Source organism: Lissotriton vulgaris, chromosome 5 (assembly GCF_964263255.1).
Source record: "Lissotriton vulgaris chromosome 5, aLisVul1.2, whole genome shotgun sequence".
Classification (NCBI taxonomy): domain Eukaryota; kingdom Metazoa; phylum Chordata; class Amphibia; order Caudata; family Salamandridae; genus Lissotriton; species Lissotriton vulgaris.
This window is the reverse complement of record NC_141693.1, coordinates 1817426397-1817451054: the sequence shown is the minus strand read 5'-3', so window position 1 is coordinate 1817451054 and position 24658 is coordinate 1817426397.

The following is a 24658-nucleotide window of genomic DNA, read 5'->3' as shown; positions in this document are numbered from 1 at the left end:
GATATTGTTTACCATAGAGTACACAGGCTAAGCATTGTTCCATCCTATCGATGCTCCCTTCTTTCAGCTAAACGTTTTGGTTTCAGTACTCGATCAGCAGGGCTTACTACAACATTCCTTTGGTTCGAATCATTTTCATAAACATTATTCTACTTTTTGGCACACTCTACAACTTAGCTCCTTCAACAGTTAATGAGGGACTTGCAATGTCCATATAACTTATATCTAGGGTGACCGGAATCTTAAAGTAAAAACAACTAAAGACATTTCACAAAATTGGGAGAAGGACTACGATCTTACTTCAAGCTACGTGTGCGTTCCTAAGCAGAGAGCTACAGAACGGTCAGTAAGAATTTACATAAATTGCGAATTTTAAACCTGGCAGCTTACTTGTCAATTAAATATTTTCTGGAAACAACGGCTAACTTCTATCAGGCTTAGTCAATTTATTTTTTTTAAAACCGGGACATGAGCTACATTTCTTAAAATTTTCTGGGACAGCTGGTACAAAAATGGGACCATTCTGGTAAAACGGGGACGTTTTGGTCACTCTACTTATGTGCAATGGGCAGAATAATATGAACGATGAAGGTTGTGTCACTAAGCCACTAAAACAAAAAGCCACTGACATTTAGTTCCCTTATAAAGGCCAGATTAGGGGACATCAGTCATCTCACCTGTCCTTACTTTCTCAGCCAATTAAGTTCCATCAATTTACAGAAAGGAGAGGTAGTAATATGGCAAAATATGATATTTTGTTTCTTTCAATTTGTTCAAACACTGTCATGTTTAAAGCCATTTGGGCGAGTACCGGTGAGGTACAGTGTCGTTATTTATTCAAAAGTGAGCTCTCAGAGAGAGAGAGAGCGTCGTGCACAACAATAGGCTATTCAGTACATATGCAACATAGAACAGTACAGGTCGGTTTACAAATAAAACAAACAAGCCGAGGGAAAACATAAATGCATAGTTTACATGCACACAAATACCGAATAGGGCGTGACAGTGCACGCATCAAGTACAAAATCCGAAGACAAAACACAGATTGTTTTGGACAAAAAAAGGACTTTCTCATGCATATTGCGTATTCTCAGTGCTCTACTTAATTTATTCTGGGGTCAGGCTCCTTCTTTCCTTCTTTCCTAATAGTCGACAATTTTTAGCTGGTGGCCTATTTTGAAAATACTTACTCCCTTTTAATTTGTCGGACACTAGCCTAGTCGTACATATACTCACGGTGGGGTCCCCCAACTTCTAGCAACGATGATTCAAGCTGAGGTGAAGGAGGGATGTCAGTCGGACGTGTGACGGTACATTTCTTATTTTTCTATGTGGATGGAAGAAGAAGGGGTAAATCTAAAACATGACCATATCACTAACTTCTGAGTGGAGGAGGATTTGGATGAGCCCCAACTCGGGGGACTCTTCATTTCTCTATTTGGTCAGCTCACAGGTGCGCATTACTTTGGTCGCACACTTGTGATATCGGTTGGAGTCAAGCTCAATGTACTGCAATAATCCTTCAAGCTCCTGATGTAGGCTACCCTCCCATTTGCTAGCTTTAGAGAGAGACTCGTTTCTAAGTAAAGAATGTGCTATATTTAAGAAAACGCTAATCATTTTTCGCATGTAGGTACCATGTTTAGGCCTATTTTTCTCATTCCATTAACCGTTCGATCAGTACCTCAGTCATACAAAAAGCATTCTCTTATCGACCCAGGCGTACACGACACATACGCATTCACATCATGCAAATCAGGGCGTGCACACGCATTCATAACCAGGCGTGCGCGACACATACGCATTCATACCATACAAATCAGGACACACAGGCATTCGTACCATACAATTTTTCACGTTCCCAGAGATAGCCTCTGCATAGAACATACCATCTCACAGTACTGGCCTATTTTCAGAGTGGAACACAGTGCGTTTAGGCGTTTTCCATTCTTCAGCTGAAACTCCGATGTAACCTACAGAAAAAGAAAAGAGGGGGAGGGGGCAGCATTCAAAATACATCAGCGCGCATTATAACGAAAATATTTTTACTTACCATATACCTGACTTATCTCTTGGGATGCAGTCCTTGGCATCTCGGCATTGAAGCCCAGAAGAACTGTTAGTGCGGCCAAGATAACCAATGATAGGATGCTCACTACATAGATCGTCCGAGTGCGGTATTACAGACCGCGTGTAGGAAAGGGTAAGAGGCCAGAGGTACTCAGTATTAAGCATGGGCGAATTTTGCGAATCTGGCATTCGTGAATTTTGCGAATTTGCGAACTCGCAATCCGCAAAATCTGCGAATTCTCGCGAATTTGGGGATTTTTTTTTTTGTGTTCGCAAGGGTTTCTGCCAGTTCGCGAGGGTTTGGTACTAGTTCACAATTGCGAACTTACTTGTCGGCTCGCAACGGTCGCGACTATGTTACAATGAAAAAAGCTCTCGCAACTACATATGTATATATCAAGACAAGGTTCAATGACCAACAGTAAAAAAGAAAACGCAGAAGCAGGTTCTTTGGTGTGATACTTCTTGTTACAGCAAGTTGTTTACTTTTCTCCAGACTTTTGAGAAAGAAATCGCCGACACGTGTTTCGTCGTGTGTGGGTGAGTCAAACACGACTCTTCAGGGCTTAAACTCCCAATACCACTGTGTGGTTGGAGTAAGTCTGGGTCTTTACAAGCTCTGTTTCAAGCAAAGGGTATTCTGTGTATACAAACACAGACGAGGCTGGTTGAAAGAAAGATCAATGGTAGTATATGAACGAGGTTATCGTATCTCTTTTAATAATCCTGTAGAGATAGTGTAGCGCTGTATCCCGCTATGCCTTCAGGCGGGAAGCCGGGAGGGGATTCCTATTCCGTGCAAAGTTTGAAGAAACGGGTAAGTTTCTTCCGAGGCGGTGTGCCGCTTCTGGCAATCCCTCCTCACGAGAGACGACCGCCGGGAACAGACAGAGGAGGGATTGCCAGAAGCGGCACACCGCCTCGGAAGAAACTTACCCGTTTCTTCAAACTTTGCACGGAATAGGAATCCCCTCCCGGCTTCCCGCCTGAAGGCATAGCGGGATACAGCGCTACACTATCTCTACAGGATTATTAAAAGAGATACGATAACCTCGTTCATATACTACCATTGATCTTTCTTTCAACCAGCCTCGTCTGTGTTTGTATACACAGAATACCCTTTGCTTGAAACAGAGCTTGTAAAGACCCAGACTTACTCCAACCACACAGTGGTATTGGGAGTTTAAGCCCTGAAGAGTCGTGTTTGACTCACCCACACACGACGAAACACGTGTCGGCGATTTCTTTCTCAAAAGTCTGGAGAAAAGTAAACAACTTGCTGTAACAAGAAGTATCACACCAAAGAACCTGCTTCTGCGTTTTCTTTTTTACTGTTGGTCATTGAACCTTGTCTTGATATATACATATGTAGTTGCGAGAGCTTTTTTCATTGTAAAATTGTCTTGTCTTTGACTTGTTTAGACGGTTAAGGAGGTTTTGCTGTCTGCTCTTTACGCACTACACTACGAAACTCTTGCTTTTCACACACTTTGTAACGTTTTAGCCCAGGCAGTGCGCCCCCGTAGTCCTAATTTTCTAAAAACCCCATGCTCAGTTTCTCAGGTCGCGACTATGTTGTTTCTACGTCTGGTTCATCATCACAGCCTCCCAGCACCCTCTGTTTCACCACTGCCACCCTCTGTTTCACCCATGCCACCCTCTGTTACATCAATGCCACCCCCTGGTTCATCATCACTGTAGATTACGGGGGGGAAAGCAAGCACACCTGCCCTGCTTCAACTGACATGAATTAATTTGGGGTTAGTTTATTAATGTGTCACTGTTTTAAAATTCAAGGTCTGGCACCTGCTTCCTTATCAGTAATTTGCTTTCTGTTGCAGTGCAATTTTTTTTTCCATGACCTTTGTGGCCTACTTGTAGCTATTCTATGAGCCTGCTGCGCGGGTCAGAGCAGGGTCATACAATTGTTGCAACTAGCAACTGAACTCTGGAGGGGCCCCAGTCAGAAAGCACTACAGGGAATGGTTACTAATGATGAGTTTGAACTTGCACCTGCCGAGTGCTTTCAGTTTTGCAAAACTCGTTTTTCTGCAATTTCGCGGGATTCGCGGGGCGCGAACACGCACGAGATCAGATTCGGAAGCCACGAATTTGTGCGAATATGCGATTTCTTTTTTTGCGGCGTGTTAGTTCGCAAGGTTGTGTGCGTGTTCGCGAGCCGCTTGTAGCCCAAGGCGCGAAGTTACCCTCGTGGTCGTTCAAGGGCGCGGCCATCTTGTTTGCATGACGTATTTCCGTTTCCGGGCGCGAAGTGTAATCTCGCAAAGTGTGCGGCTCGCCAGTACAATTTCGCGAGTGTTCGCGAGGAACATCTCGCGCGAACTTACCCGCGCGGTCGTGAACGGGCGCGGCCATCTTGTTTCTCATTCATTGCTATGGTTTTGGGCATGCTTCTTGTATCCTCTCTAAATCTCTGCCATCCTTTGCTTGTTTGAAGTTTTTTTTGATCTATTTTACTTATTATCTATCCCTCTATTTTTGTAGCCCTATATTTTTGTGTTTACTGCTACTTTTTGTTAATTTTAAACTACTTTTTTAAACTCTTTTCTTTTCTTCTCTTCCCTATTCTATTTTCTTTATTCCTTTCCGCCCAGACCATGGTGAAGGAAGCCGGGAAGCATCCCGAGAAGGGGAAGGGTTCCGCACCCCGTGCCCGGCTCCCGTGCGGGCGTTTGAGGGGGGAGCTAGTGATGCCACGGGAGATCTTTAGCGCGGAGGAGGTGGGCGCACTAGTGTTCTATGTACAGCGCCACCTCCCCATGACCATTATGGCAGGCGGCAAGATCGGAGGCGGGTACGGGATGCGGGAGCGCCGGAAGCGGTGGGATAAGGTGTGCCGGGCCATGTACCACCACTCTCGGGTCCGGCGCACCTACAACCAGGCCACCCACCGCTGGACAGATGTCCAGACCCGTGAACGAGATCTGCTCGACCTGCTTGGCCTCGAGATCCCCGGGCTTGGTGAGTAGTAGTAGTAGCTATTTCTTTACTACTCTGTTTTCTCCTGCTGTGTTATTATATTGCAATTTTTTTTTTTTTACCAAGAGCAATAATGCTGCTCAATACATTGTAGGTAAATTATATTTCAAAATCTTCTGTGCATTTCAGGTGCACTGCCCTCCTTCTCAGTAGTGTTGCTACTATGCTTATTTGTTTTCGATTTTGTGTTCATTTCATTGGCCTGTGAAATTATGTATGAGTGTAGTTTAAAGAACTGCGTAATGCTACACACTAAGGTTCAGATGTTTAATTACCGGCGCATCCCTGCAAAGTAGCAGGGATGCGCCAGTAATTGTGCGCCACGCCACTATCACCAATGGTGCGCCGTATTTACAATGCGCCGCACCATGGGCCCAAAACGTCACCAAAGCGTTACGCATCTGTGCCGTAAGGGCGGCGCATTGCTGGAGTTGCGTCGCAATGATGGCGCAGCTCCATCAATGCTCTGGGGTGCCCTATCTCCCCAATGCTGCGTCAAGCCGTACGTCTGCTGGCGCAGGGTTTGAGTCACGCATCATTGTCGTTAAAGTGAGTGATTGAAATTTGTAGATTTCCCTCAGCCACTTTTAGGATGCGTTCCTGCGCAGGAACGCCCTCCCTTGCGCCGGAACGCCCCCTGATGGCGCAGGGCTTTACAACATGATGCATCTCCCATATGCGTCACGTTGTTAATATACGCCGCACCATTGCGCCTCTTTTGTGCTGCCGCTGCATCACAAAAGTCACGCAACAATGGAGCAAAAGAGCCGCAAGGGGCTTCTAAATCAGCCCCTACAGACTCAAGTCCAGTCCTTTCTTTGTACACATGGCGATAAGAAGAAATAGTGGTGGTGGATTGATAGTTTGAGTATTTTAATGACTGGTTAATGTAGTAGGAAACTTTAGTGTTGTCGCTAATCTGCAATCACGATGGACTTTGGCTGTCACTTCGCGTGCTGCGGACTGCTGCCTGCCAATCCTAGGCAAACCTTTTTAGTACTTTGTGTAGTGAGTTACATAAGAAGTTTCCAATTCGACGGTCCGCAAATCAAGCAATACTAATAACGTAGTAGACCACATGAGATTGGTCAATAATATATCCCGTGGAATAGTTGTCTATTTGCTATTTCGCCAAAATATTTTGTTAGTTCTTTTGAAATGTTTGATTTGGTTGACAAATATCATCCATGTTTTCTGTTTTTCTTTCTTTCATGTTGTACATCAGCTTCCCCCAGGGGCAAGAGTAGGATACAGGAGGAGGAGGAGGAGGAGGAGGGTGCTGTTGAGGATGCAGGCCAGGATCGGGCAGGCGAGGGCTCCTTTGCTGGCCCCAGTAAGTTTTAATTTTAATATAGAGTACTTATTTTTTCCCAGCGTTCCTCATTCGATTTTTTCTAAATCGTCTTTGATATTCTTGTAGACTGGATCTAAATTCTTATCCTGCCTCGACTATGACTCCGTGTGGTATTACTAGATTATTCTTATTAGTCTGTCTGTGTAGCTAACTAAGATTGCACATTTGGCAATTCCATTGGACTCCCATTCTAGTCAGCAATAGCTCTATGCACAGAGTGCAGTCCTCTGGGATTGTCCATAATGTCTTTTCAAGTCTTCTAAATGTTTATGCTTTGACAATTGCCAACAATAAAAAGGTGAATGACCACCAAGAAAGAATAAGATACTACTTTACTTTTGGTTTGGATAGGAGGACAATCCATTCTACTACTGTTGCAGGGACAAATCTGCACAAACAGAACTATGGACACTAAATAATGCATTGCTTAGCTTATCAATTATAATAGGTGCTGTTCGACTTTCCACATACCTCAGTGATAACAGACTTTGTAGTTGAACCCCCAATCTCCTTACTGACTAGATAGTGTGGCAGAGTCATTTAGCTCCCAAAGTCACCGATCATTATGATTATTCCCCAATGATGTCAGAGGCACGGACTCATGCTTGCAAAAATTGCAAAACCTTTAGCTCATCCACTCTAGTTTGGAGGACCAAAAACCACAGAGTCTATTTAAGTTTAAAAGCTTTATTAAAAGTAAACACAATTATTAAAATCAAGTTTGTCATAAAAGTAAACGTTTAACTGAAAATGGAAAAGTGCTTAGTGCTGACGATTAATTGGACACATTTCTTGTGGTCGAGCCGAGCTCTCACCAGGTTTGAACTTGATCCTGCTCGTGTTCTTAGAAGTCAAGCTTCTGTCTGTTAGGAGAAAAAGTGGTGCGTGTTAAAAATAAAAAGCAAGCATTCATCAGTTGTGCCAAAAAGTGCAGCAAGACAACAGCCTTCCCTGGAAAAAGGGACATTTTTACTTTAGAGTAGACAGTCACAAATTATCAAATTGTATACTGTTTTTTTCACATTTCTTTCTTCCTCCTAGACCAAATATTATATAGTAGTGAGTGGTGTATTCTAACATTAGTGCCGGACAAGGACATGCCTGTGAGGGATAACACAGTGGTGGCGGGCAGAGGTAAGCTATATATTCCTTACTCATTGAGATTGAAGACTGCAGAGTGTGCTTTCTGCACGGGTGTATTATAAATAAACCAGGTAGTAGCCTCCTCTAAATGTACTTCGACTTACTGTGAAGTTTTTGGCGAGAAGAATCCCAATCAGATCTGAGATGAACTTGATGGATGGGATGAACGAAAAGCGAAAGAAGGGTGTAAGTAAGTGTGGAAGGACGAGAAATGTAATGATGACTGGCAAAGAAGAATGATATGTGTTTGCTTGGTCCCCGAGGTGGCTGGGAAGGAAAGAATATGGTATGGAGCATGGCTGGGTGAATGATGAAGCAAGGATAGGTGGAAGGAGAACAGCCTGGGTGGGTGAAACAGAAACTGTATGTGTTCATATACTTTGAATGGATGGATGCCTGGATCCTTCATGGCACTATCTGACTCTTAGATAGCATATGTGTATCTAGAGAGAGTAGACGGTCACTGGATGAACTAAGTGTTACTTTGAAGAGCATGTAACACCGCACCCGCACGTCCGTTCCAGTGTAGGAAAGGCAAGGAAAAGAAGTTGTAATTTTGTCCAAATACTACCATGAATAGTAGCAGTAGTTTGTATTGCAACTGCAAGCACAGCATATATCCGGTTATTACGGTGGACACTCCCTACCTCTCTTAATAACTTTAGTTTAGTAGTAGTACGTCATTCATGTGTGGGTGTATCACTGTTCACTCAATAATAAGCAAAGCACCTAAAGTCATCCCATATGTCATCAAATACATCCCATGTGAAGTGATAGATAATCAGATTATTTAGCTTCTTCATTTTCCTTTTCTAATACTCATTTGCACTGTAGGGTGAAAGCTAAATTAATTAAGCAGTAGCCCTTTTAACAGAGTATTCTCAGTGCCACCCGTAATAGAAAAGTAAGAGCTTCACCACCTGCATGTACTGGACCGGTACAGTAACGCAAGTCTGTCTCACTCACCATGGTGTGCGTCTGTTTTTCTCGGGTGCAAGTTCACTGCGCTGGCATTATGCCGGCTTGCATAAGATAACGTACCAATTTTCCTAAACAAGAGAGAAGAAGAATAATAAGACTGGTGTACTGTCATAGTCGACTGTAATGGAAGTCCATAGTGCTCGTAGAATTTATTCCTTAAAGTACCACTAATGTTAGAGCAAGGATGAAGAAGTCGGAGGTTACATAGATACTGTCCTCAATAGTTATGTACTGTGCTTTCAATTTGCTACTTGTACTGTGACAACTTTCTGCTCAATCATTTTGTGTTCATATTAAGGAGCATTGGTTACAGACTATGTCTTTCTTTCTTCATATAGTTGCTCCTTCCAAATCCAAGAGACCATCAAGGAGGAAGGTGCTGGCTCGAATGGCCCGGCAACAGAGGCTGGATGCCACTGTCGCTGAATATCGGCGGCTGGTGGCCCTGGAGGAGGAGGAGACGCAGTCTGGTACTACAACAACGTCCACTGGGACAGCTGCATCCTCCTCCGTGCGGGCTGCCAGCCAGCGCAGTGCTCCAGCGGTACGGAGCCGGGCTACCAAAGCCAAACGCCACCGCCGAGCAGCAAAGACAGCAGCTGCCCCCCACAGGATTAGCAAGGCACGCCGGCACCGCTTATCCCTCAGACTGTCCTACCTGGAGCAGGAGGTCCTGAACTATAAGAACTTGGTGGAGGGCCTCCGCTTCGAACATGCCACCCTTCGCAAGGAGCATGATGCCCTGGCTGCTAAAGTCAACAGCACCCTGCCATAGTGTCCCTTGCCCCTTTTTTAGAGACTTTTGGGGGGTGGGAATTGGGAGTTGGGTTTTTTGGGGACTTTTGAAGGACAATCGTTGGGGTTAGGGAGGGTCTTGTGGGAGATTATTTTGTTAGGGCTATAAAAATATACTTTTTGAAACTTTATCTGACCATACCTGTTTTTTACTGCTTTTGAGTCTGGTGGGTGGGGGTTTAACAGTAAGTTTGTTTTCCTGAATAATCCTAGGACTTTAGAAGTACTACCGTCAATCTCTCGTCTCTCCTAATACTCCATTATACTACCTCCAACCAAACGCTTATCTTACCTGTAATTTCTGTTTGAAAGTAGGGCTAGGCCCAGGGCTGGCTCCACGGGAAATGGCGATTAAGGTTGCAATCCAGGGCGGCTGAAATTTCCTCCTCATTGCGGTGGTACTAGTGGTGTGACACAGTGGCAGTTGCATGGCTATGGAAAAAAAGAAAATGAAACCTGGTTTGTCCTTACTGTAGCATTACAACGGTACGATAGAGAATATAGCAGGTGACAGTACACTAGACTACAACAGTGCCACAATGTAGCCTAACAAATGGTAAAGTATTGATAGTATAACTTGTACTTGTGTAGGATTTCTTTGACATTGGCTACTACTACAAGAAATAGTACTGAAGCTGAGTAAGTCTAGAATATATCCTCGGATTCCTTCACCAGCCTGTTGCTATGACCTTATCCTCCCCAGCAAGTGTGTGGAATTATTGATGTCATTTAGTCACACATCAAGCAAAACCACACAACCCGGGGGAAGAGGGTTAGGGTTCGTAAAATGGATAGGAATGGGGGTTTCTTTTTGGGTAGGTTTTGTTGAGAGAAAAAAAAAAGCACAGCATGGACAAACAATAATTGAACATAAAGAAATTTTTGGGTACAAAGCTAACCATAAATCTTTTACGTGACATAAAGGAAGTGCATGCACTACTGAATGCATTGTTACAGAAAAGTAAGTAGTACTTTCGACAACCGTGAATGACAGAATGCGACAGTACAGGGCTACATTAAATTAGGTTTAGAAAATAGCCGAAGTAAAACCTATAGAATGGCTGTAGGGATCAATTTAGAAGCAGAGAGAGATCCAAGAAATGCAGTCACACATACTCATTGAATAAAAGAATGGATACTGTATCTGTATTGTTGTAGTTGTCCTATTGAATTTGGTAAGTAAGTTGCATGCAGCAAACAATTCCTCTTATTAGCAGCACTCCTCCATTCCAGCTGACGCTTCGTCCATCAATGTTGGTGACCAGAAGACACCCTGTCCACTGCCTGCCTGGCGGATGCTGAATTGCGGCTCGCTAATGTGAAGCCTGACTCCATCCTTTTTTCCCCATTGCAGACTGAAACCCGGCCTGTAATTATTGAACGAAAAACAGCACTGATAAATAAATATAAGGTATGTACGCTGTCTAGTGCAAAAAGTCACACTTTGATTTTCCTAATAGACAGTACAACATTTTTGAAAGTGCGTACTCTGTCTGAGTCACCTTTTCAAGGATAAATAAGTATGGGCAAATTAATTTAGCGGATCTTTTCCCTCAAGCTAGGTGTACTGTAAACTGTGTTTTAGAACAAAATTAGACCTTCACAGCAGTGCTTCCACCCAGACCCTTACTAAAGCCAGTTGCAAAAATGGAGAAGACCCCCAATCAGATCTCAAAAAACGAGGCCTAGCAGAAAACTGGTGACAAAACGTACTTCGAAAGTAAAAGTAAGCCCAAATACCCCCTTACCCACCATGGATTGTATTCAAACCACTTGCAAGCAAGCAAAAGTATCCATAGCCAGCATCGCTCCAAGACTCGAAAACCCCCCCACCCAAACACCTGCAATAGAAATACTGCTAACCCTAACGAGCCCTAAGTTAAGAATAGTGGCAGAGGCTTTCTTTAACTATGCCAAATCCCCCCTTTCCCACCATGGATTTTCTTCAAATGACTTGCAACCAAAATTACAAATTCTCACAAGTGCTCTAAGACCCCAGAACTCAGTTGCAAAAATCTAGAACACCCCAAAACACATGCAATCCTGCTGTTAGGGCTAACCCTAACGAACCCTAAGTTACAAAAAGTGCCAAAAGGCTTTTCCTTATGGATTTTGTCCCAACCACTTCTATCCGGCATTAGACCTTCCCAGGAATGCCCCAAGACCCACCAACCCACCCGCCAAAAAGCACAACACCCCTAAACAGCCCAAAAGGAAAATCTCATACTTACAATATTTCTCGGCCTTCGGTCCAAACGCGCTGTGCAGCTAGGCCATAACTCCAGTTTACCACCACGGATTTCCTGAAAAGCAAATGCAATCAAGATTAGAGTGTCCCAGCAGTGCTCCCAGACCCTGAAACTCACCCACAAACAGCCGGAACCCCCCCAAAGAGCACCTCAAAGGCAAGCAAGTCAGCAAAAACACAAAAAAAATTCCGCCTCCGATTTGGTCCAAACCACTTTTATCCGGTATTAGAGCTTCCCAGCAATTGCCCCAGAGCCGTCAACCCAGGAGAAAACTAGTAGAAGACCCCCAAACAGCCAAAAAGCAAAAGTACAAAAATGGGGACTTAGTCATTTTTTTGCCAATTTCCCAAATCACTCCACGCGCGCTCTGCAGCTAGGCCCTAACTCCCCTCTGCCACCATGGATTTGCTTCAAACCTCTTGCAAACTAAAGTATCCATAGCCAGCAGTGCTCCCAGACCCCGAAACCCCCCCACAAACACCAGGAAGCCCCCCAAACAGGCCCCCGAAAACGCTACATTGAGCAAAATGTCAGAAATAGCAAAAAGAAAATCAGCGTGGATTTTGTCCCAACCACTTCTATCCGGTATTAGACCTTCCCAGGAATGCCCCAAGACCCGCCAACCCACCCGCCAAAAGGCACAACACCCCCAAACAGCCCAAAAGGAAAATCTCATACTTCCAATATTTCTCGGCTTTCGGTCCAAACGCGCTGTGCAGCTAGGCCATAACTCCAGTTTTCCACCACGGATTTCCTGAAAAGCAAATGCAATCAAGATTAAAGTGTCCCAGCAGTGCTCCCAGACCCCGAAACCCACCCACAAACACCAGGAAGCCCCCCAAACAGGCCCCTGAAAACGCTACATTGAGCAAAATGTCAGAAATAGCAAAAAAAAATTTGGCGTGGATTTTGTCCCAACCACTTCTATCCGGTATTAGACCTTCCCAGGAATGCCCCAAGACCCGCCAACCCACCCGCCAAAAGGCACAACACCCCCAAACAGCCCAAAAGGAAAATCTCATACTTACAATATTTCTCGGCCTTCGGTCCAAACACGCTGTGCAGCTAGGCCATAACTCCAGTTTACCACCACGGATTTCCTGAAAAGCAAATGCAATCAAGATTAGAGTGTCCCAGCAGCGCTCCCAGACCCCGAAACTCACCCACAAAAAGCCGGAACCCCCCCAAAGAGCACCTCAAAGGCAAGCAAGTGAGCAAAAACACACAAAAAATTCCGCCTCCGATTTGGTCCAAACCACTTTTATCCGGTATTAGAGCTTCCCAGAAATGGCCCCAGAGCCGTCAACCCAGGAGAAAACTAGTAGAAGACCCCCAAACAGCCAAAAAGCAAAAGTACAAAAATGGGGACTTAGTCATTTTTTTGCCAATTTCCCAAATCACTCCGTGCGCGCTCTGCAGCTAGGCCCTAACTCCCCTCTGCCACCATGGATTTGCTTCAAACCTCTTGCAAACTAAAGTATCCATAGCCAGCAGTGCTCCCAGACCCCGAAACCCACCCACAACCACCAGGAAGCCCCCCAAACAGGCCCCCGAAAACGCTACATTGAGCAAAATGTCAGAAATAGCACAAAAAAAATCAGCGTGGATTTTGTCCCAACCACTTCTATCCGGTATTAGACCTTCCCAGGAATGCCCCAAGACCCGCCAACCCACCCACCAAAAGGCACAACACCCCCAAACAGCCCAAAAGGAAAATCTCATACTTACAATATTTCTTGGCCTTCGGTCCAAACGCGCTGTGCAGCTAGGCCATAACTCCAGTTTACCACCACGGATTTCCTGAAAAGCAAATGCAATCAAGATTAGAGTGTCCCAGCAGTGCTCCCAGACCCCGAAACTCACCCACAAACAGCCGAAACCCCCCAAAAGAGCACCTCAAAGGCAAGCAAGTCAGCAAAAACACAAAAAAAATTCTGTCTCCGATTTGGTCCAAACCACTTTTATCCGGTATTAGAGCTTCCCAGCAATGGCCCCAGAGCCGTCAACCCAGGAGAAAACTAGTAGAAGACCCCCAAACAGCCAAAAAGCAAAAGTACAAAAATGGGGACTTAGTCATTTTTTTGCCAATTTCCCAAATCACTCCACGCGCGCTCTGCAGCTAGGCCCTAACTCCCCTCTGCCACCATGGATTTGCTTCAAACCTCTTGCAAACTAAAGTATCCATAGCCAGCAGTGCTCCCAGTTCCCGAAACCCACCCACAAACACCAGGAAGCCCCCCAAACAGGGCCCCAAAAACGCTACATTGAGCAAAATGTCAGAAATAGCAAATAAAATATTTGGCGTGGATTTTGTCCCAACCACTTCTATCCGGTATTAGACCTTCCCAGGAATGCCCCAAGACCCGCCAACCCACCCGCCAAAAGGCACAACACCCCCAAACAGCCCAAAAGGAAAATCTCATACTTCCAATATTTCTCGGCTTTCGGTCCAAACGCGCTGTGCAGCTAGGCCATAACTCCAGTTTTCCACCACGGATTTCCTGAAAAGCAAATGCAATCAAGATTAAAGTGTCCCAGCAGTGCTCCCAGACCCCGAAACCCACCCACAAACACCAGGAAGCCCCCCAAACAGGCCCCTGAAAACGCTACATTGAGCAAAATGTCAGAAATAGCAAAAAAAAATTTGGCGTGGATTTTGTCCCAACCACTTCTATCCGGTATTAGACCTTCCCAGGAATGCCCCAAGACCCGCCAACCCACCCGCCAAAAGGCACAACACCCCCAAACAGCCCAAAAGGAAAATCTCATACTTACAATATTTCTCGGCTTTCGGTCCAAACGCGCTGTGCAGCTAGGCCACAACTCCAGTTTTCCACCACGGATTTCCTGAAAAGCAAATGCAATCAAGATTAGAGTGTCCCAGCAGTGCTCCCAGACCCCGAAACTCACCCACAAAAAGCCGGAACCCCCCCCAAAGAGCACCTCAAAGGCAAGCAAGTCAGCAAAAACACAAAAAAACTCCGCCTCCGATTTGGTCCAAACCACTTTTATCCGGTATTAGAGCTTCCCAGCAATGGCCCCAGAGCTGTCAACCCAGGAGAAAACTAGTAGAAGACCCCCAAACAGCCAAAAAGCAAAAGTACAAAAATGGGGACTTAGTCATTTTTTTGCCAATTTCCCAAATCACTCCACGCGCGCTCTGCAGCTAGGCCCTAACTCCCCTCTGCCACCATGGATTTGCTTCAAACCTCTTGCAAACTAAAGTATCCATAGCCAGCAGTGCTCCCAGTTCCCGAAACCCACCCACAAACACCAGGAAGCCCCCCAAACAGGCCCCCAAAAACGCTACATTGAGCAAAATGTCAGAAATAGCAAAAAACAAATCAGCGTGGATTTTGTCCCAACCACTTCTATCCGGTATTAGACCTTCCCAGGAATGCCCCAAGACCCGCCAACCCACCCGCCAAAAGGCACAACACCCCCAAACAGCCCAAAAGGAAAATCTCATACTTACAATATTTCTCGGCTTTCGGTCCAAACGCGCTGTGCAGCTAGGCCATAACTCCAGTTTTCCACCACGGATTTCCTGAAAAGCAAATGCAATCAAGATTAGAGTGTCCCAGCAGTGCTCCCAGACCCCGAAACCCACCCACAAACACCAGGAAGCCCCCCAAACAGGCCCCCGAAAACGCTACATTGAGCAAAATGTCAGAAATAGCAAATACAAAATTTGGCGTGGATTTTGCCCAACCACTTCTATCCGGTATTAGACCTTCCCAGGAATGCCCCAAGACCCGCCAACCCACCCGCCAAAAGGCACAACACCCCCAAACAGCCCAAAAGGAAAATCTCATACTTACAATATTTCTCGGCCTTCGGTCCAAACACGCTGTGCAGCTAGGCCATAACTCCAGTTTACCACCACGGATTTCCTGAAAAGCAAATGCAATCAAGATTAGAGTGTCCCAGCAGTGGTCCCAGACCCCGAAACTCACCCACAAAAAGCCGGAACCCCCCCCAAAGAGCACCTCAAAGGCAAGCAAGTCAGCAAAAACACAAAAAAAATTCTGCCTCCGATTTGGTCCAAAGCACTTTTATCCGGTATTAGTGCTTCCCAGCAATGGCCCCAGAGCCGTCAACCCAGGAGAAAACTAGTAGAAGACCCCCAAACAGCCAAAAAGCAAAAGTACAAAAATGGGGACTTAGTCATTTTTTTGCCAATTTCCCAAATCACTCTGCGCGCGCTCTGCAGCTAGGCCCTAACTCCCCTCTGCCACCATGGATTTGCTTCAAACCTCTTGCAAACTAAAGTATCCATAGCCAGCAGTGCTCCCAGACCCCGAAACCCACCCACAAACACCAGGAAGCCCCCCAAACAGGCCCCCGAAAACGCTACATTGAGCAAAATGTCAGAAATAGCAAAAAAAAATCCGCGTGGATTTTGTCCCAACCACTTCTATCCGGTATTAGACCTTCCCAGGAATGCCCCAAGACCCACCAACCCACCTGCCAAAAGGCACAACACCCCCAAACAGCCCAAAAGGAAAATCTCATACTTACAATATTTCTCGACTTTCGGTCCAAACGCGCTGTGCAGCTAGGCCATAACTCCAGTTTTCCACCACGGATTTCCTGAAAAGCAAATGCAATCAAGATTAGAGTGTCCCAGCAGTGCTCTCAGACCCCAAAACTCAGCCACAAACACCCGGAACCCCCCCAAAGAGCACCTGAAAGGCAAGCAAGTCAGCAAAAACACAAAAAAATTTCCGCCTCCGATTTGGTCCAAACCACTTTTATCCGGTATTAGAGCTTCCCAGCAATGGCCCCAGAGCCGTCAACTCACCCGCAAAGAAGTAGAACACCCCCACAAGTGCTGAGTCTTTCTTCATTGGGCGTAATCCAGCCCTCTGCTTTGATGGAAATAGGAGTCTGGAGGAAGAGGATAGAGGAGCATGTTCTTCTGAACTTGTGAACCTGAGGAATGCAGACTGCGGCAACTTCAAATCAATAAGCAAACAAGTGAAGACAGTTCTGCTGATGGGCTTGTTTTTGTGATTAGATGATTAAAGTTTGAATTATATTAACTGTGCACAACAAAGAAAGACAGACACACAGGAATAAAAGTGAAGAAGGACGAAAAAGAAATGTATTGATTCATTGTCTCATTTTCAGGGCTCAGTGTCCTGGTCCAGGAATAAGAATACGGCTTTGTCATCATACTCTGCGAATTCAGGCAGGGTGAGCTCAGTGTCACCGAACAGAGAAGAAATTCCCTCATCTACGTTGCTGTCCACCTCGTCTTCATCCGGCGTGCTTTCTCGTACTTTGTAATCTGGTGGTATGAGGTGCTGATTCATCTTGATCATTGTTAACCTCTCCACATTTTTGGGCGAGAGGCGGCTCCGTTTGGGAGTTACAATGCCACCAGCAGCACTAAAAACACGTTCAGAAGACACGCTTGCGAGTGGGCAAGACAAGTAGTTGAAAGCCAGGTTGGAGAGCTGTGGCCACAATTGTTTTTTCCCATGCCAATACGCCAATGGGTCAGCATTAACATAGACCTCTGTTGAGTCATTCAGATAGTCCTGCACCATCGACTCAAGGTCCTCCTCCAAGGTTCCTCCACTTTGCTTAGCTGTTGCTGTGACCTTTTGAGAACCAAACCCAAGCAGAGCTAGCCATTCCTCTTCAGCCTCCAATGTTACTGTTGTGTCTGGTGCAGATGATCCGGTTGCCGGTGTCTTTAACGGCTGAGAGGTCACTTGTGCCACAGCCACAGGTGCAGAAGTGGATTGTTTTGACTGGGGATGGCCTGCTGATGCTGATGTACTGCCTTTTCCTTCAATGAGCTGCCGTTCTCTTTCAAACCTCTTGGCTGACAAGACTAGCCAACGTTTGTACTGTGTAACATGTTCGTCATCAAAAGGAAAGAATGCTTGGCCTGCCAGCGCCTTTTTGTAGCGTGGATCCAGAATCGTAGCACAAATGTAATGCTGTTCTGAGTGGATCATTTTAAGACGTTCATCACCTTGTAGGCGCTCTAATAATTTCTCCGCCCAAAAAAAAGGGTCTTGGTTTTTTTCATTTTTTTGAAACACAGAAGACACCTTCTTCAGTTGGTGCTCCAGCATGTACAACAATGGGATAGCTTTTCCCAAATTACAGTCCTCCTTGCTGACTGCACGCGTGAAGAACTCAAAAGGACGAAGCATGTCTGTCAGGCTTTTAACTATTTCCCATTGCGCCACATCCATCCTCAGGTCCTTGTGAGCTGTACCCTGTTTTAAGAAATAGTGATCGAGTACCATATACTGCTCATACAGACGCTCATGCATGTAGAAGGTTGAGTTCCAACGTGTTACCACCTCCTGGATGAGAGCTTTCACTGGCATTCGACGTTCATGTAGCAGGCTCCTCAGATGCTTCCGGGCCTTAAAAGAATGGCTGAAATGGTTGCACATTTTTCGGCAGGTGTCCACTACCTCGTACGCTGGACTGTCTTTATCACTCAAGAATTTTTTGACAACAAGGTTTATACAGTGCGCCAAACACGGCACTCTGAAATAGTGACCCAGCTCCATGGCCTTAACTACATTGGCGCCATTATCCGTGGACACATAACCAATCTGGCGTTTTTTTGGGGACAGCCAGTGAAGGACCTTTGTGTTAAACTCATCCAAAATGTTTTGTGCTGTGTGACGTTTCTCCAAACCAAACATGGCTAGTGTTGCATGTTTCCGAGCAGCTTTAAAAACTTGGTCCGGGTCAACACCTGCGTTTAGCTTTGCTTTAACCCCTGAAAAAGAGACCCAGTGTGCAGTGATGCACATGTAATCAGCGCCTGCGCCACTGGTCCACATGTCTGTTGTCAGATGTATAGTGTGAACAGCACTCTTCTGCAAAGCTGCCCCAATCACCTCCAGCACATATTCATGTAGTGCTGGAACCTCAACTCTGGCAAAATAGAACCGGCTAGGAACCTTCCATTTAGGGCAGAGGGCTGCCACTAATTCTAGAAAACCAACCCCTTCTACAAAAGAAAAAGGGAGAAGGTCCAGAGCTAGCATTTTAGCCAGCTTAGTGTTATACAGACGCGTCAGTGGGTGGTTGCGTTTATATTGCGCTTCTGTAAACAACATCTTTTTAATGTTGCCCTGGACCAAGCATTTACGGGATGATGATGATATCTTCGTCCCAGTTACGCTCGCTGATGAACTTTTGCGCATTGGTGTCTCACTCTCTCCCACACTCTTAGTGTGGCTCACATGGGGTGTGCTGCTGACAGGGGTACTGGGTGTAAGTGAAGTGTTTGACACGTCTTCTTCCTCCTCGTCATCATCAGATGAAACATCATTACGTGCAATTCGGCCTTCCTTGATCGCCTGTAGGTGCGCAAACCATTGGACAGCGTGCTTTCTTTCAAGATGACCTCTCTGGCCTCCGGTACCATAGTTGGAACCAAACTTACCACGACTAACTGCCAACTTACAAATGCTACAAATGGCGAGGTTTTCCTTTTTTGTGGAAACACTAAAGAAGTCCCAAACTGCGGACTTGAAATGTCTTTGGGGGCCGGAGGAGGCGGCGATACTGGTGGTGGTGGTCCTGCTGCTAATGCCAGATAAAGTGGAGGATGTGGATTGCCGAACTTCAGTACGTTTTGCACTTTCACCACCACTAATTGAGGTCGAGGTGGATGGAGGCCCCTTCTGGCGAGTAAGAAATATGGAAGCGGTAGGAATTGGTGTACTAGTTAACTCCAATGATTGTGGTGTTTCTTCCATTGCCTCCTCGTCGACAACATCATCACGCTCAGCAGCTTCTCGGGCTAGGGTCAAAATGTCTTTTTGCTGCATGCCCGCTGGGGCTGCAGTGACCTTTATGATGACTGCGTCGTTGTCGTGAAAGTCTTCATCAGCAGGAGTATCCGCCACTTCTTGTTGAGCCTCATCACACTCCATAACTATGAGTTTTTCGACGACCTTCCTTTTACGCTTAAGTACCTTTGTCAGATCATGGTGTGCCTCATTCTCAGACGGCCGTGATGGTTCCCAATCTTCATCCAGATCATCAGAAGGAGGTGGGCTTGAAGAAGATGTAGACACCCCCCTTGCTAGGGATGTGGAAGACAATGAATGATCATCAGGAGGAGTGGCTTCCTCAAATGATACCTCGGTTTGATTGTCGATTTCCTGATGTGCCCCTACTTCGGGAGGAACAACTATTTTGGGCACTTGTGACCCTCCATGCACCTCTGCTTGCGCATCTCCTTGCGCTGCCTCTCCTTCCACATGTACTTGGGCTTGTACTTGCACATGTGGTTGTTGTTGCGGCTGTAGTTGTTCAACACTTGTCAGATGAGTTACAACAACCTGTGTTGATTCAGGGACATTGCTGCTACTTTCTTGCGATGAGCCAACATCACTGGTCGATGGTGATTGGAGAAGTACACTGACTGCCTCTGCAGCACTCAAGGTCTTGGACTTAAGTTGGCGTGGTGGTGGTGGTGGCGGCACTGAGCCCAATGGAGCGGGGGTGCTGCTCCCAGCTTGGTCCCCAGCAGATCCCGCTGCTGCTGCAGGCGTACTTTTTTTTTTACTCCCAAAAAACGTGGCGGCCGGCACACCAGCCTCCTTGGTAACTTGCTTCTTCTGCTCCTTACTGGCAACTTTCTTGCTAGCGGAGCTACGGGGAACTCTTTTTGAGGCCATCTTCTTCAGAGCAGGTCAGAACAGCAGGCCGCAGTTGCACGAGTTGCAGAGTTGTCTGTGGCCAGACGTGACGTCGCGTGACGTTATGCTGCACACACACACCGCTGCAGGACTTCTTCCTGGCACTGGTGGTTCTCTTGAGTCTTGTGCACCTAAAAGCAATGGAAGACAGAGGAACATCAGTTCAGTTATATACCCCACAAAAATCGAAAAAACACAGAAAAATCAGCACAATCCCATGCCCTCCATGATGTTTAAATTCAAGACGCCCTACAGAAAGACTAGGCACATGCAACACTCACTACCCCTGGGCATAAAGGTTGAAAAGTAGGCAAAATGGTTGCAGGCCTAACAACACTGACTGCATTCAAAATGGCCACTTGCCTCCCAGCACATGACCTGCCTGTACCAGCACTCAAAATGGCCCCCACCCACATGGCCTGTACCGATGAACACCCCAAAAAATCGAAAAACACAGAAAAATCAGCACAATCCCAAGCCATCTAGGCCCTCCATGATGTTTAAATTCAAGACACCCCACAGAAAGACTAGTCCCATGCAACACTCACTACCCCTGGTGAAAAGGCCACAACAACAGGCCAAAAAAACGAAAACCACAGAAAAATCAGCACAATCACAAAACATCCAGGCCCTCCATGATGTTTAAATTCAAGACACCCCACAGAAAGACTAGGCACATGCAACACTCACTACCCCTGGGCATAAAGGTTGAAAAGTAGGCAAAATGGTTGCAGGCCTAACAACACTGACTGCATTCAAAATGGCCACTTGCCTCCCAGCACATGGCCTGCCTGTACCAGCACTCAAAATGGCCCCCACCCACATGGCCTGTCCCCATGAACACCCCAAAAAATCGAAAAACACAGAAAAATCACCACAATCCCAAGCCATCCAGGCCCTCCATGATGTTTAAATTCAAGACACCCCACAGAAAGACTAGGTACATGCAACACTCACTACCCCTGGGCATAAAGGTTGAAAAATAGGCAAAATGGTTGCAGGCCTAACAACACTGACTGCATTCAAAATGGCCACTTGCCTCCCAGCACATGGCCTGCCTGTACCAGCACTCAAAATGGCCCCCACCCACATGGCCTGTCCCCATGAACACCCCATAAAATCGAAAAACACAGAAAAATCAGCACAATCCCAAGCCATCCAGGCCCTCCATGATGTTTAAATTCAAGACACCCCACAGAAAGACTAGGTACATGCAACACTCACTACCCCTGGGCATAAAGGTTGAAAAGTAGGCAAAATGGTTGCAGGCCTAACAACACTGACTGCATTCAAAATGGCCACTTGCCTCCCAGCACATGGCCTGCCTGTACCAGCACTCAAAATGGCCCCCACCCACATGGCCTGTCCCCATGAACACCCCAAAAAATCGAAAAACACAGAAAAATCAGCACAATCCCAAGCCATCCAGGCCCTCCATGATGTTTAAATTCAAGACACCCCACAGAAAGACTAGGTACATGCAACACTCACTACCCCTGGGCATAAAGGTTGAAAAGTAGGCAAAATGGTTGCAGGCCTAACAACACTGACTGCATTCAAAATGGCCACTTGCCTCCCAGCACATGGCCTGCCTGTACCAGCACTCAAAATGGCCCCCACCCACATCCCAAGCCATCTAGGCCCTCCATGATGTTTAAATTCAAGACACCCCACAGAAAGACTAGGCACATGCAACACTCACTACCCCTGGGCATAAAGGTTGAAAAGTAGGCAAAATGGTTGCAGGCCTAACAACACTGACTGCATTCAAAATGGCCACTTGCCTCCCAGCACATGGCCTGCCTGTACCAGCACTCAAAATGGCCCCCACCCACATGGCCTATCCCCATGAACACCCCAAAAAATCGAAAAACACAGAAAAATCAGCACAATCACAAACTATCCAGGCCCTCCATGATGTTTAAATTCAAGACACCCCACAGAAAGACTAGGCCCATGCAACACTCACTACCCCTGGTGAAAAAGCCACAACAACAGGCCAAAAAAACGAAAATTACAGAAAAATCAGCACAATCCCAAACCATCCAGCCCCTCCATGATGTTTAAATTCAAGACACCCCACAGAAAGACTAGGCCCATGCAACACTCACTACCCCTGGTGAAAAGGCCACAACAACAGGCCAAAAAAAACGAAAATCTCTGAAAAATCAGCACAATCCCAAGCCATCCAGCCCCTCCATGATGTTTAAATTCAAAACACCCCACAGAAAGACTCAGTGCACCCACCACTGAGTACCCCTGGGCAAAGGCCCCAAAACAGCCTAAAAATCGAAAATTCCAAAATTGTAGTTGCAGCAACTGTAATGCCCCAAACAAACTTACTTGTGAAATTTCTAATCCAAAAGTGATCCAAAGAAAGTCAAAAAGGCCTCAAATCCAAATATCCAGCAGCATCCACAAAAAGTAAACCTTCCAGCTCCAGATCCAAATGAAAAGTGACCAGGAGATGGACAAAGCACTGGGAGGAGCCTGCTGGACAGGAACAGGAAGTTGAAGACTGTGGGGCACTTCCTTTCTCCCACCCCCCCTCCCCAAAATGGACTCCTCGCAAAAACAGTGCAGGCAAATGTCAACCTGAGGAGTTATTCAGATAAAAATCATCATTTCCAGAAGGTTTATGCTGCTTGCTGGTGGATTTCTTGTGCAGAATTGCAAATTTTGTATTTGCGAAATTGTTGCTGCTCGCCGCATCTACAAGCTCGCAATTGCGAAGTCCCGCGATACGTGATCACGGCATACTCGCGTTGACAAACTCTCGCTGTGCAAGTTGGCAAGCCGCGATTACGTAATCGCGCTCGCCAAATTCCCGCGGGATCCCGCAGCAAGATCCAAAATGGCGCAGCACTCGCAAAATATCAAGAAAAACAACTCGGCAAACGCTGAATGACGGTAAGTAAACGCCGCGCGCCGCAAAATTGTATCACCAAGAAAAAAAAAATCCGCTGCGTGCGAATTTGCGGATTTTCGGTAAATTCGCGAGCGTTCGCGGATTGCGAATTTACCGAAAATCCGCAAAATCCACGAGCCTAACGGATTTTGCGCCCATGCTTACTCAGTATAAGGTGAGGGGAGGGTGATGGATCAATGTTCTCATTGAAGAAAACGATCTACAGTGGCCTTGGGGCCATTCCTATTCATTGAGCAGGGAAACTATAGGAGGTAGCGAGTTTAGCTGGGTGCATTCGCGCTTTCAATGGTATGCATTTTTGCTACACGGTAAGACCACTAACAGACTTGTCTAATGTCTGCATGGAGATAAGTTTTACTGGCGGGTGGAGGACACAGCGCAGTTCTAGTTCGATAACGCGGGAGCACAGTTGTGCCAGAAAATCGCAGATTCGTAATTGCCGAGGCTGGCAGACCTATTCATGGGGTCCATAAACACAGACTAGGCCATGCCTGAAATGCTTGTGCAAGGCATACCAATCAATGACACACAAAAGAAACTGTGCCTTTCTAAAAACCGATAATATGTATTTGTGCCCGACTGCTAAAATACAGTGCCTAGAAATGCCTTTCATATATAATCTAAACAGATGACCGCTGCGTTTAGGAGGTTACGAGAGGTTAAAACACAGCGGGACTTTCCTAAAAATGTTCATTCTAATCATATGACTTGTGCAAGGACATCAAACGCTAACATTTAAAACGAGCTTTCTTGCGATGTTTTTCGAGCCCTGGCTTTGGCCATGCAGGCAAATAGGTTCTAAGGAAGATTTTTTTTTCTCCTTTTTACTTAATACATGTATAACTTACTCCTGCCTAATGTTAGACTGGATGGCATTCCTCTGGTGAGGCTTAGGAGCATTTGAAAAACTCTTCTGAAACACGTGGTGTGTAAAACAAAGATTACGATGTTTAGGACTCCAAGGACCAGAATGCACTTGGGGTTCATAGCTAACAAATTTCGAGCTAATGTACTTCTTTGGGAACCTTACAACAAAAAATTCCTAATTTGAAAAAGGCATGCTTTTGCTTCTCCGAGGGAGCTGCTAAGAAAAAGATGTTCGATCTACTGTCCTCTTCATTGATATATCTAAATATCAGGATCTTTACCAATTGTTTACGTTGTAAGAGTGTAAAATACAACAGATCTTGACCATTGTTTTGACATTGCTTCTGTGTACTGTATCCTTTTTAACTTTTTATAATAGTTATTTCATTTTACAGGCCATTTAAATTAGAGTTCCTTCTTCGCGTATTTGTTCCTCAATGAGTCATACATTATGGGACAAATACCATACTTTTTGTTCAACAAACAATTCAAGCTAAAACAACCATTTTCCAATAACTTCAGAAAAGGCAGGCATGATGGATATCGGTCAAAAGAATCTCTCGAATAATCCTAAATT